A 14,847-nucleotide genomic window follows, 5' to 3' on the forward strand; every position below is an offset into this window, starting at 1 on the left:
TTATGGGGTAAAGTGGCTCCCAGGGGAGCCTCAAACCAGAGCTTTGTGTTTTTATTCACATCTATAAAGAGAGAATGGATAAATAATGTAATGGCTGGGCCAGTCCAGTAGCCAGGGGAGTTCCACAGAGCCCTTTGGGGCTCTAGAGACATACAAAGCAACACTATCAGAAAGATAAAACAGTTTCAAAACACTGTGCCCCAAAATGCAATGCACAAACTTGCAGAGGACATCAGAAATTTTGCAATAAAGACTCTGTGGGAGACATTCTGAAGATCAAGAAATTAATCTTCAGATCAATGGAGCTGTATGCCAATGTTATGCGATGAGTCTTTTCTTTATTCATAATCTTGTTAGGGAAGAAATCCCATGTTTCTTCTAAGAAACATATTCAGTTTTATTTTATGGATAATGTGAAGCATGTTTTCAGAATGCTCTCCACCCTCTTGGGCCACTAAGCACCTTGGGTTTAGAGCTTCCTTTGTGGAAAAGATGGATTACTTATCTATATTCACACAGAGGTATCTGAGTCAGGGTAGGGACTGAACATGAAAGGAAATAAAGCAAAGTTTCTGCATGAACACACAGCACACATGAACAAACACACACATATATACATGCTCATGTAGACACACATTTTTCCATGTAGGTTCCCATCCTTGCTTGTCTGGCATTCCATTAATATCCAGGACCTTGTAACTCTGAGAGCAGTTGAGGAGTGGGATAAGGTCTACCTGGGCTTTTCTCTGACTTGCGTTCTGTCTCTGGCTTCTATTATTGTATTATTGTTCTTAAGGTTTTCTTTCCTTTACCACCACCCTCAAATTGCTTCTCTGAAACTGGTCTCTGTCACATCCTAGAATCTCACATATCTGAGGTCAATATCCTAAGGCATTTCTCACTGCCTGTATTCTCAGTCTTATTCAATACCATGCTAGGACTGGGTAAATTGCCAGCTGATGACCAGGTTCCAAGTGAAAATTTAAATAGGAAAATTATGGGTTTCCTATCAATAATTTCCCTTCCTCTAAACTCAATTATTTTTTTGCCTTGCCTGCAAGTTTATATATGGAAGAAATGAGGTAGTTATAAATAAATACATAAAGTTTCCCAATATATGGAAAATATGTATACTCAGTGTTAATGTCAGCACCATAAATAGGTAATTTTTAAATGAAGAAATATAAACGTTCAATTAAGGGTATCGATAAAATTAAATACATTTCAGTTAAAATTATGCTTGGAAAGACGTTTCAACACAGTAGAAAAATTCTTTGCTTATAATTCAGAAACAGGCAAAATTGAGTATAGATCTTCAGTTTCTGACAAGACAGGAAATTGAGATGGCACATCCTCCTTTCATTACAAAAATAGAAATGTTGGATTGACTTTTTGAAATACGTTTAAATATGCAGCAAAGAAGTAAAAAAAATGAAGGGAAAGAAGGACAAGGAGAAGAGAAAATGAAACACTGTATTGAAATAAGACAGGGATTTGAACCAAAGATATGCAAAGTATGGAACATACACCTGCAGTCCCAGATTTTCAGGAGGAAAAATTGAGCCACAGTTAAAGACCAGTCTAGGCAAAAAGCTAGTGAGACATCCAATCTCAACAAACAAATTAGGAGTGGCAAAGTATTTCCATAATCCAAGCTATAGGGGGGTATAAATAGGAAGATCTATCAGTTATAAATAGGAAGAACCTTCCATTACTAAAAGAGACATAGTGCCTTAAACATCAGCCATGGAAGTCTAGGAGAGGATAGCTCTGGATCCCAACTGTGACAACTAAGATCCAGGGAGTCATGCCATGAAGTTAGAATCAGCGAAATAGAGAATTATAAAAGTAGAAAAGAAATAGTAAGAAGAAATTTAGAATACAAGTCAAAACAATGAAAATATTACAGACTATCCAAAACTTAAAGTACGAAGACTAGACAAGGTAAAATTAGAATTGAAAATTCTTCATGAAGCCAGAACCTTGCCTCCCTAAATGAAACAAACAAAACTGGACCAGAAGAGCACTCATGAAGCGTGTCTCCCCCATCATGGGAACGAGGGACCTTCCAAACATCTTACCCACAGAGATGTATTGTCCGTGGTGTCCAAATGTATTACACTGGTCGAGTGATGGAGTGATAGAGAGGGTGGTGAAAGATTGAAAAAATAATCTCTTAATTGGCAAACTTGAAATAAAGGGCTATCGCAAGAAAATGAATAGTCTTAGCAGACACAATGAGTAGAAGCATTAGCAACTCATGTTGAAAATAAATATATAACAGAGCAACTCATGTTGAAATAAACACATCTTAAATTACGGGAAGATAAAATAAGAATGGAAACATGCCAAAATTAAAAATCTAGTAAAACATGAAATTAGAAGCTAAAAAGAAAATTACTAAAGTAGAAAACAAATATTAGGACGTTATCTGGACTACAACACAGAATAGCAAAGTTATGAAAAACTATACCAACTTTATAAGAATTTGGAAGATAGGGAAGACAGATACCTAGAATGGAACAACATATAGACTGAATCTCATTGGAAAAAAAAGGTAGAGCCCTTCAGATAAAGAAAAACAGTATCCTCAAGTTATTCAGGAAATATAATTGTCAATATGTATTCAAATATGGGAAGAAACTCCTAAAGGAGAGTGAAATATAAAGCAAAAATGTAAGAGCTTGTCACTCACAGTCTCTTGCAAAAAGAACTGCTAAAGAATTACTTAGAAATAAATTGAACCTTGGGGCCAGGAGTTTGGCCTAGTGGTAGAGTGCTTGCCTAGCATTCACAAAGACCCAGGCACCACATACACAGAAAAATCCAGAAGTGGTGTTGTGGCTAAGGTGGTAGAGCTCTAGCCTTGAGAAAGTTCAAGGACAGTGCTCAGGCCCTGAGTTCAAGCCCTGTTGAATCTACAGAAGAGAAGTGGAACATACTCAGCCTAGTTGAGTAAATAAATTGGCAAAAACAAAGGCAAGCCTAAAATAAGAATCAAATATCTAAAGGAAAAGGGCAAAAATTATATAATAACCATTACTAAGTATTCAAAATGAATATAAATGTTTTAACTCCACTCATAAAAGACTCATTAGCAGACTTGTATTTTAAACATGCCTCATCTTCCTAGTGGATCTCACTTTCCTTCATTAGTTCATATTTACCTTTGTGCCTACAATTATTATTTGCGTGCTGACATAAACATCCTCTTAAATCAAATCCTTTCTGGGAAAAACAACAACAAAGAACATATGTGTGTGTAACAATTGAGAAACATTCTTAAAATGTCCAGACTAGCTCTGTCTAGGGAGGAAATTTTTTATACCTGGCTTTTAAGCTTCAATTCTGTTTTATAACATCTTTGTGATAAGTACTTTTTTAAGCAAAAAAGAAAGGCCTTTGAGCCAGACCCATCCCACACCTATAGCTTTCCATCTTCTAGAGTTAGCATCGTAGCTCGCCAGAGCTCTTGCCAGCCTACACTATTTTCTGCTTCATGAATCCCATCCTACTTCAATTCTCATCTGAAAAAATAAATTTGGACCATTCCTTAATAGTGTGGGCCTTAATTTATTCCTTCTCTGCTACATCTGAGCCATCAAGTCATTTGACACACTTTGGCCCCGAAGAGCCTGTATTATAATAATGGCCCATTCAAACATAACATCTCACACTATTGGTGGGTAGTGCTGCAGAGAAACAGCAAGCTGGACCCACCATAGCCATGCAGGGGAGGCAGCTGCTGAATAGAATAGAAGGCCCTGAGCATAATCATTTTTCTCTTTGGGTTTCCTTTTAGATTTAATTCTGCGGAAGGGAGTAAGACATCAATCAGTTCTATTGAAACACCCACCTCATAAGTGGGAAGAAGTGGAGGATGGTCAAGGCAACCATACGTTCTCAAAATTTGTACTAGAACCACCTATAGTGAATTCTCATCTCTTCTTCAGGCAAGGATGCATCTTGGGAAGACAGAAAGGAGATGGACTCTCCAAAGCTAACTCAGTTCATGCTATGCATGTGCAGCTTGCCATTAAGAAAGACATTTCCAGATGAGTTTGCCAGAATCTATTCTGTAGAAACTATGATGATCTTATGGTATAATAAAAGATCCCATATAGCAAAAACAATTCTTCGCAGAAAGAACAACACAAGAGGAATTTCAATACCAAACTTTAGACTCTTATTACAGAGCTATAGTGACCAAAACAGCTTGGTACTGGCACAAGAACAGGCCTGAAGACCAATGGAATAGAACTGAGGACCCAGATATTAACCCACAGACCTATGGCCACCTAATCTTTGATAAGGGAGCAAAAAAAATAGAATGGAAAAAAGACAGCCTCTTCAACAAGTGGTGCTGGCAGAACTGGTTAAGCACCTGCAGAAAACTAAAGTTGGATCCTTCTTTGTCACCCTGCACCAGGATTAACTCCAAATGGATCAAAGACCTCGAGGTAAAAGCAGATGCACTGAAAACTTTACAAGAAGGAATAGGAGATACACTAGGTCTCCTTGGCACAGGCCAAAACTTTCTTAATAAGGACCCAGAAACGCAACAAATCAGAGAAAGTCTGGACAAGTGGGATTGCAATAAACTGCAGAGCTTCTGTATGGCAAAGGACATAGCTAGCCAATTAACTAGAAAGCCTACAGAGTAGGAGAAGATCTTCACTAACCATACAACAAAGGCCTCATATCTAAAATATATTAACAGCTCAAAAAATTGAATAACTCCAAAACTAAGGAAACAACCATCCCATTAAAAGATGGACCAAAGTGAGTTAAAAGATGGGTTAAAGAGAGTCTTCTTTGAAGAAGAAACAGAAATGGCCTATAGACACATGAAGAAATGCTTGACATCTCTGACCATAAAAGAAATGTAAATCAAAACAACTCTAAGATTGCACCTCACTCCAGTTAGAATGGCCAGGATCAAGAAATCTAATAACAACAGATGCTGGCGGGGATATGGCCAGGAGGGATCACTACTACACTGTTGGTGGGAGTGCAAACTCCTTCAACCACTATGGAAAGCAGTGTGGCAGTGCCTCAGAAGACTAAACATAGAGCTCCCCTATGACCCAGCAATTCCACTATTTGGCATTTACCCAATCGTCCAGAAACAAGGACATACTAAATCCACTAGTACAATGATGTTCATTGCAGCACTATTTACCACAGCAAAGATATGGAACCAACCCAGATGCCCCTCAGTTGATGAGTGGATCAACAAGATGTGGGATTTATACACAATGGAATTCTATGCTGCTGTCAGAAAGAACAACATCCCTCCATTTGTAAGGAATTGGAAAGACTTAGAAAAAAGTCATACTAAGTGAAGTAAGCCACACTCAAAAGAACATAGGCTCAATGGTTTCCCTCATTTGTCATAATCAGTAGAAACCTTGGGCTCTCCTAGCACAGATTTACAATAGAACAAAACCTAGATACACACGGCTATATGTACATAAGGCTAAATGAAAGGATCTCCAGGATATGGAAACAAAAGCCATATAATGAGTGATTGTTGTCCTTAATGTACTATGTTCTCTCTCATCTCTTTTGCTGTCCCTTGGCTATCTCATATTGTTACAGTATTTCACCTGGTTATGTGATATATTGTATATATGCGTATTTTGTTATTTGAAATCAGATAGAGAAGGGGGAAAAACAAGATGAGGGGCGGGGGTGGGAGGAGGGAAATGGAGACCAAGACATGAGAAAGGGTATCAATGTTTGTGAAGTAATGTACCTTCTATCTGGTGAATATAATGTAACCCTTCTATTTAATTGTTTTATATATATATATATATATATATATATATGAAACTATGATGATCTAAGCTGGAAGAATTTGGGCAATCCAATGTGTCAGAATATGGTCATCCTACTTACAAGTCACCCAAGACCATGAGAAATCAGCCATTGGACCAGTTGCCCCACATTTGGGGTGATGTGCTATTATTCCCGTTTGTTTAGTGACAGCTAAGCATCTGATGTGCAAAGCATTCGGAGACAATTGTTCATCTGCCTATTGCACTTAACTAGGAAAAGGTGAGAGACAAGAGTTTCATAAGTCTACATTCTTTTATGAATGTTTATAAAATACTTCTTTCCAAAGCATTTTCCCTGTGTGGTCTCTAATTTGCTTAACTTTATGTGTGGACTCCATTGGTTATTTCTTTCCAGTTCCTCTTCTCTTTACTCCCTGCTATCTGACCTATGACCGCCAAATTCTGTCCTTCCCATATCCATTCCTGTGGTCTGGATTCCAACACCACCACTCAACTGAAAATCCTCTTGTAACGGATGCCAAAATGGTCAACCCTCGGTGCTTTCAACATAGCCATTCTGAAGCACTTGGCATCTCATGGCTCTTCTTGGATTTCTTATAGCACTAAGAATGGTGGAAAGATTAATTGAGTGCCTGCTTCTACCAATTGGTAACAGTGGCCACATCCTGGATGCTGTGATTAACATGCCTGAAAGGAGAGGCGAAAAGGAAGAAGCACCATGTATTCTGTGAATCCATCTCCCTTTCCTGCACAACCCCGTGATCCCTCAATTCTTTTTTGTTTTTGCCTTTTCTTTCATCACTGAGGCCCTTAATTTTTTTTTGCCAGTCCTGGCCTTGAACTTGGGGCCTGAGCACCGTCCTTAGACTTTCTCAAGGCTAGAGCTCTACCACTTGAGCCTCAGCACCACTTTTGGCTTTTTTCTATGTATGTGGTACTGAGGAATCGAACCCGGGTCTTCGTGCATGCTAGGCAAGCACTCTACCACTAGGGCAAATGTCTGGCCCCAAGGCCCTTAATTTTTTAATGTTCACTCCTACTGTAAGTTGCTATGGGACTGCTGGGGGGATTGAATGAGACGAAACACATAAACTCTGGGGTCTTAAAACTATCTTTATAGGTTCACTTCATTGCATATCTTGTCCGTTCCTTACACCCTTTGGCTACTACCTTGATTCCCAATCTATCTCCCTATCCCTGGAAGTTCACACATACACTTCAAGAAAGAAGATGAGGATAAGAATGGGAAGCAAAAACACAAAGAAGCAAACTCACATCACTACAAAAGGAGAAGCACTTCTCTCACTAGGAGTTTGTTTCTGTTTGTTTTCAATGCTTTCAAAAGGCTATGGAGGAGAAAAAGATTTTAGAAACTTGCTGTCTCCATACCTCTGGCAGAGCTGGGAGTCTTCATACCAGAAACACTGTCCTCGAAGTGCTTTGACCTCTGGCTCCACAATAGGGCCCGTGGCTCCCCACTGCCTCTTTTCCAGAGTTTTACTGCTTTCTTCTCCTTTGAGCACCTCTCCAAGGGCACAAAAGCCATGTGTGGAGGAGAAACAGAAGCAGAAGTTCTAGTAGATCAAAATAGACAGAAAAGTAGGGGAAAATAAGGGGAGGAGAAAGCAACAGCTTCAGATGGAACTCTGTTCTTCCAGGTCCCAGAAAGCCTCTGCCAGGCTCTGCTGTCTGACCTGCATCCAACTATCAAGGAACCATGCTGGCCAGCTCTTCTGGGAGATCCTGCCTTCAGGATCTTCCACCCCATATCAACTTTTTTTTTTTGCCTTCTTATTGGATCTCTGTGATCCCATATCCCATTCTCCCAGGCCACAAGAAATCAGGGAGGGCAAGGGGGAGACTTGTGGTAGTCATAGATCAGGCTGCTGCTCTGGCTGTTCTCCATTACCCAGAATTCCCAGGGAGCAGGGTCTCCAGATCTGTCCTAGACTTTCTGTGCCCACTACCTCCTGGGAGCATCCTCTCTCCACCCCTGCCTCCAGAAAATGAAAAGCAGCCCTCTGCACAGAAGACACGGGCCATCCTGCGTCAGCTGACTTTCAACATGTATGCTGAGGTGATCTCTGTCCCCCTTTCCCTGGGGGAACATCTTGTCTGGGGACCTGCAGGGACTGCTTTCTGGAAGTGCCAGGTGAAACCTCCAGAGGGTCTCAGCTTGGATGCAGGTCACTCAAGGTAATGGCAAAGCCTTAGGACAGACACCAGCACACGGATGAAGTGGCGGGGCATGGATTCTGAAGTACCCCAAGTGTAAAGCTCTCAGCATCTCATCCCCAATCAAAGGAAACCCCCTCCTAGGTATAAATACATTCATTTCTTATTGCATTCAACTGCATCAGAGAGAAATCCATTAGCCACCCTGAGCACTGCAGGCCTTTGGGGCCTCCCTTGCACAAGCATATTTTATCTCTTTAATGAATAAAACATGTACCGATTGCCTAAAATTAAAAAGTGTGGTGGTAATGAATAATTGTCAGGAAGGATTCTGAAGCCTGTGTTGAATGGGGTAGATGTCTGAAGCCCTGGTTGCGGGGCGAGAGGGTGTTCCTGCCTTGGAAGCTCAGTGGGGAACCCTCTTTCCCCATCTCCAGCCTTTCTGCTTCCTCCTATAATTGGGCATGATTTCCTGTCTCTCATGGGCAGACAGGAGTGGGACCTTGTGGTCAGGAGTTTAGCCTAGTGGTAGAGTGCTTGCCTAGCATGCAAGAAGCCCTGGGTTAGATTCCTCAGTACCACATACACAGAAAAAGCCGGAAGTGGTGCTGTGGCTCAAATGGTAGAGCACTAGCCTTGAGAAAGCCTAAGACAGTGTCCAGGTGCTGAGTTCAAGCCCCAAACTGGCTAAAGAAATAACCAAATAAAATATAAAAAGAGTGGGGCTTTCAGTACCTCTGTAGCAGAAGCTGGATTTCCTACCATGGAAACAGTGTTCCTGACATTTCCTGTGGCATCTCCTTGCCTCCAGCTTATCCCTCTCTCCCAGTAGCCCCAGCAAATGAGAAGGGTGATGGGTGCTATGGAGTGCTGAAAGATAAGGCCTGGACTCTGACTTGCGAAGCTCAGAAGACTATGCTGGGAGCTCCAGGCTATGCTCACTTCCCCCAAGTGAAAAGAGACTGCTAAAACTGGCCCTTCAAGTCTGCGGTGGAGGAAGGACAGACAAGGGCTGAGACGTCCAAGAGGCCGCAGTGCTGGGGACAAGAAGAGAAAGTACACGAGGTAGTGTAGCACTTCTGCCCACGCCCCACCTCCTCAGACTTCATCAGGGAGATGAAAGAAGGAAGGAGTTTGAAGACGATGAGTCAGGCCAGCCCACTGCAAAATGAAAATGTCAAGGCCCCTTGTTCAAAAGGCAGAAGAAAAAGTGCTAAAGTATAAAGATTTCCATGGTCTCTCTCTACTTGTCATGGAGATTTATTTCTGTTTTGGGTTTTTTGTTTGTTTGTTTTTGGTTAGTGATGGATCTTGAACTCAGGGCCTGTGTGCCATCCCTTGATTTGCCTGAATTTGACTATTTGAAATCTGGGAGCATTTTAACATATGTACAGCACCCCAGCATTTAGTAGTTCATATCTTATGGCTTGCAGGTGCATATTGACCACCTTAAAACAGCAGGGAGGAGGGCCAGGAGTTTGGCCTAGTGGTAATATGCTTGCCTCGCATGCCCGAAGACCCGGTTCAATTCCTTGGTACGACATACATAGAAAAAAAAAAGCCAGAAGTGGTGCTGAGGCTCAAGTGGTAGAGCTCTAGCCTTAAGAAAGTCCAAGGGCAGTGCTCACGCCCTGAGCTCAAGCCCAGGACTGGCAAAACAAACAAACAAACAAACAAAAAAACAGCAGAGAAAAATAAAGGTGCTTATCTGGGAGTAAGCTGGGGGAATTGTGATGCAGAATGTGCAGGGCATAGATGCCAGGGTGACTCACAAAGGCAAAGGAGGAAACAAGTAATTTTGAAATAATGCCACCTAGCTACAGGATCAATAATGCAGGTGCTTAATCAATCAGTCCAAAGCTCGACAAGAAGGCAGCACATCATAGACCAGGGAAGCAAAACCCTTGAGCTCCTGGCCAGGATGGGAGATGGGGAGACCCAGGTCCCACAGTCCCCTGCCCACGTTCACCACACTAGGCACTGCCTCCCAAAGTTCCACCACCTCCCGAAAGCACCGCAGAGCTTCTGGAAACATTTCAGATCCAAATCAGAGAAAGGCCCAACGATGATCAGAGAGATGTCACTGACATGCTAGATGGAATGGACAGCCTGGAGAGTGAGAGAGGAGCTTCCCAGGGCTGCCTGCAACTTACCCACAGGGCAAAGTCGAGACTGACTACTTCTGAGGACTTACCCTGGCCCCAGACAGCATGGGCGGAGATAGACTCATCACCAGTAGGACTAATTCACCCAGATATGTCTGCTTGATATTATCTGCATGACAGGCAAGATGGTCTCTGCATCAGATCTTAAACCCAATTCTACAACGACAGCTCTGTTATCGTACATGCACTTCTGCCTCGTAGATGGTAGTCATTTGTGAAATTCCCATCCTTTCCCACATCAGCTGAGAACTGATTACTCATTGCTAAGAACAATTTCAAATGTTAAATATGCGTTTATCATCTTGTTTAAGAAGTCCCCAAACGCCTTAAAATTTTGCTCGGGAGCACTTATCCACTTTGTCATCATCCATGTCCTGATAGAATTTCTTTGATTAATGTCATGTCTTTCTAGCTCGACTGAGCTACCAAAGGACACAGATAAAATGAGCTCACTGGTTTCCCCAGGTAAAATTATCTAGTTCATAGCACACAAAAACTTCAGCTTATATTGGCTTCTATTTACACCCCCCCCTTTTTTTCTTTTCAGCAATACTCAGGGCCTTGCACTTGCAAGACAAGTACTCTATCACTCGAGCCATGCCTCCAGCCCTTTCTTTGTCTTGTTTTTCAGAGAGGTGGGGACACCATACTTTTTGCCCAGGACTGTCCTTGACCTGTAAATCCTCTCACATTGCTAGGAACACGAGTACAACTACCACATTCAGCTTTTATTTGTTATAATGGCTTCTCTGCTAATGCTGGCTTTCAGCTAAAAATTTCCTCAGTCTCCACCTTCTGAGTAGCTGGGATTATGGGTGTGAATATTCATGCTGTGCCAACCCACCCTCTGTCCTGGTTGAATAACTTTGTGGTTTGCATAGCAAGTGTATGCTACATACAATGGCTCTCTCTTATTCCCAAATAAATAACATCATTCTTTAGAAAGATTCTCTGTTTGCTTTTTAATGACACATCTAAAAGATGGATCTTCACCTCCAAGACATTGTAGATTGGAGTTTTGATTACGGCAATTTTCTGACAGATGGCAGTAAAATGTCTCGTAATATGTTCAACATCCTAGAACACTTTTTTAGCAGATCAAAGTAGCATGTCTTGAGCAAGGGGTGCATCTTTTTTTCACAAAGGCTTTCTATGGACAGGTTCAGCGAGGCCTGATGGGCTAATCAATCAATGCTTCCTTCCAGGCATCTTTACTATTAGGGAAGCGTGCCATGATCTGATTAGATGTTGCCACTCAAACACTGTATGCATAGATATACAAATTGCCCCTCTCCTTCATAAATATGGAAGTTCTAAGCTCTGGAATCCACTGATAGTCTTTCAAATGCTGCAGGTCTATAGAAGGGTCTGATTTGCTTCAACCTGAAGTAGAACCATAAGAACTCTCTTTGCATAAGAACTCTCTTTGTCCGTTCACCCCCTCTACCTCTGGCTTTACTGAAGGGACTCATGCTCCCAGATGAATAAATTTCTGGGTGGCAATGGCAGATTCATTAGTCAGGAAATAATCATCCTATAGCAGCATGCTCTGTCGTCTCTAACAAGACTCAAAGTGCCATCTGTTTATGGCTCCAAGCTCTTGCCTGTGGTCCTTCAAAACCCGATTAAAAACCTTTTGATTAACTCAGTCCATGGGTCAATGCTCTGTTTGTTTGTTTCCTTGGAGTAAATAAAGAGAAGCTCCATCCTCCTGGTTCCAGGATCTCTACCTGAGCAGAAAGCAGAGAAGCTTCAACTAGCAAGAGGAGTTTGCAAATTATGCTCAGGTCTAACATGACTTGAGAGACTCAGAGTTTGTCTAATTTATACAAACCCCATTGCATAGGTGTGCAGAGTGAACTTTTCCTATTTAAGGACATTGGAGCTGTTAGGAGTTGGGAAGATGGTGGCTTTGTGTTTTATGAGCCTGCAATATTTTTCACTGTGAGATGTGGGCAGTGACTCTATATGAGTATATATAGATGCATACCCAGTTCAAACCCAAGTCATAATAAATTCATGCACTACACACAGCTCTAAATCATTTCCCTAAGAGAAGCATACAGGCTAGAAATTGAACCATTTTCTCCAGTCCAGAAATGGCCGCTTCTTTCTCAAGGAATGGGCAAGGAATGGAAAGGAAGTGAACCCCCATTTGCAACCAGCCAAGCAATTACAAGTGTTCCATCTTGTTCTGCATTCAGTGAGCCACTCACCCAGGCAGTCTTCTCTGAGTTTCATAAAAATCCCTGTGAAATAGGAAAAAGCACGGATTATAACACTGGATTTTGAAAAACTTACATTATAATTGGAAAAATTGGTGCCTAGGGGTACAAACCAAACTTCTCAAGTCCACACAGCTTCCACATTCATGCAGTATGTAAACATTTGCCCTAGCCTAGATCCAGCATTAGGACATCACATAATTCAATGGGCTGCCTATACCACAAGCCACCATGGTGACCGTCAGGAGTGGGTCTTTGCTTCTCCGTGACATTTTTGTGTGGTAAATTTAATAGGTTACATTCGATTTCCTAAGCCTTTATGTCCTATTAAGGACTTAGGCCTGGACAGGACTCAGCACTGTCGTGGAGGGGCCAGGAAAGGGGAGACACGCTACTACACTGGTTTCTGTCCTCATAAATGAGCCTGGACATGTCTTAGGACATACCTTCTCTGGATTCCTTCAGGTTTAAAATCATAATCAACTTAGTTTTGTTTCAAGAGTTCTCCATGAGGAATTTTTCTCAAGACTCCGTTCTAAACAGATCCCACAGTAATATTGAATGGCGGGGAGTGCAAATCTAGTTATTCCCACAGCTAAGTCTTATAGAGCCTGGAGTTCTTGATTGTATCCATTACAGGATCATTTGATGGCTTCCACTAGCTGGTGGATAAGACAAGATAGATGGAGACTTGAGATCCCATCGCAAACATCTTCACTCAAACGATTGGGGTACATACTTTTAATTGTGGCCATGATCTGTGGATTAGCTTTCTGTCATAAGGCAGTGCTAATGAGCTCAGCTCAGGTATGAAATTCAAAAAGGAAACACAGAAGCAAATCTTTTAGAACAGTACTGGCCCAGCCAGCACTTTCCTCATGAGCTTCTTCCTCTGAAGTGAGGGACTGAAGTCCAGTTCACCCCAGGGAACTAGTATGTGTTCCTGGGTGCTTTGATTTAGGTGCTGTTTATCCAAAGGTCCATCAACGATGGTGGCATTGGTGGCATTGAGCGATAGGTGACACTGGGCCTCAAGTGATACAGCCTGTATGAGATGAGGACTAGGGGGAATGTTCTCGGTCAACGAGGGCTGTGCCTTCAAAAGGAATTAAGATTCCCTTGTAGACCCAGCTTCTCTCGGGATTAGTATAAAAGCTTGACTGAGCATTCACTGAGATGCTTTATAGGTTCCAGTGTCAAGAGGTGGTCCCTTTGTCCCATGCATGTGTCTGCCACTGCCTTCAGCCTTTAGGTGAGGCAGCCATAGGAGGGAGGGCCCTCACCAGAGCTGGCACCTTGCCATTTGGACCTTCAGCCTGCATCTGGGGCAGACCTCTTGTCTGTACAAAGTTAACCTGTTTCCAGCATTTTGCTGTGGCAATGACAAACAAAATAATGCACTTGGGATGTCACACGTGTGTGTGGCACGTGAAGCTACACCAGATGCTCTCTTCTGCCCGCTGGGCTCTATAGCAACAGTGTATTTTGAGTGAATGAGTGATCCTGGCTATGCACTCCAGGCAGTGAGCTACTTTTGAGGTTGTTCTCAAACCCCTTGCCCTTTTCCACCTGCCCCCAGAGCAGTAGCTCACACGCTGCATGGCACCAGGACTGCATGCTGCATCACACACGACGGGGCAGATGAAAATGATGAGCAGAACTTGCAGCTTGCTCTTCCTCAGCTCGAGATCATGTGCATGCAGATATTGCCTGCAGGGAGAGGAAACATTTTCCTTTCTCAGGGTGGTTGGTCACTGCTTTCCTCTCTGGGGCTTGGGCAAGGTTTTTCCCTTGCTAGTTTTTAGACAGTAACATTCCTGACATGTCTCATCAACTTTGAAAAGGCTGCAGGGTAATATTCCATGTATCTAGACATTTAGAAGGCATTTTTAAAATGCCAAATGTCTGGTCTCTGTCTGACCGGTTGAGCTTCTGTGCTTCATTTCTACTTTATTGAACTCCACAGAGGAGGGTCCTGCAGAAGCCACCAACACAGGAACAGAGGGAGAAAGTTGGTTGCTATTCATCCATGCAATCATACTGCATAACCTTCTCTACTATGGCTGGCCGGTTTACATCCTGATCCTACTTCATCCCCATTGAAGGAACTGATTGCATACTACTAAGAAGAATGGGATTGCAAAATGATCTGCTCAAAGGGAAGGATGAGAGGATATCAGCAAATGGCTGGGCAAAGTGGGGAGTGCAGGGGGGTTAGAGGAGGGGCTGGAAGACTGTACAGGGTGGAGAGGGCTATGTCTGCTGAATGTCTGTCTTTCTTCCCGTTTGCAGTTGCTCAGCAGTTTCCAAGACATTCTCTTCCATTTCTGGTAATGGGTGTGATTTGTTAAATTATCTCAATACTAGGCAAACAGTTGATACTACTTGATGCTACATGACAGTGGATGGCAGGCAAACTCAGGCTTGATTTCATCAAATTGATGACATCCACTTGCCTAATCCAGTGCCAACTGTTTGCTT

General features: G+C 42.4%; 1 long non-coding RNA gene across 2 annotated transcripts in view; it reads right to left on the reverse strand.

Annotated features, from left to right (window-relative positions):
* LOC150047428 (uncharacterized) overlaps window positions 1-14,847 on the reverse strand; it is a 220,092-nt gene that overhangs the window by 105,731 nt on the left and 99,514 nt on the right. Inside the window, exons 5-6 of one of the 2 annotated variants that reach the window (XR_016539435.1) lie at window positions 12,358-12,390; window positions 11,486-11,871 (exon numbers count right to left, since the gene is read on the reverse strand). This is a non-coding gene — a long non-coding RNA (uncharacterized LOC150047428). Of the gene's footprint in view, window positions 1-11,485; window positions 11,872-12,357; window positions 12,391-14,847 lie in introns of those variants that run through there. The other variant, XR_016539436.1, reaches the window with a different exon arrangement.

This window comes from Megascapheus bottae, chromosome 23, assembly GCF_031878675.1.
Source record: "Megascapheus bottae isolate mThoBot1 chromosome 23, mThoBot2.hap1, whole genome shotgun sequence".
NCBI lineage: Eukaryota > Metazoa > Chordata > Mammalia > Rodentia > Geomyidae > Megascapheus > Megascapheus bottae.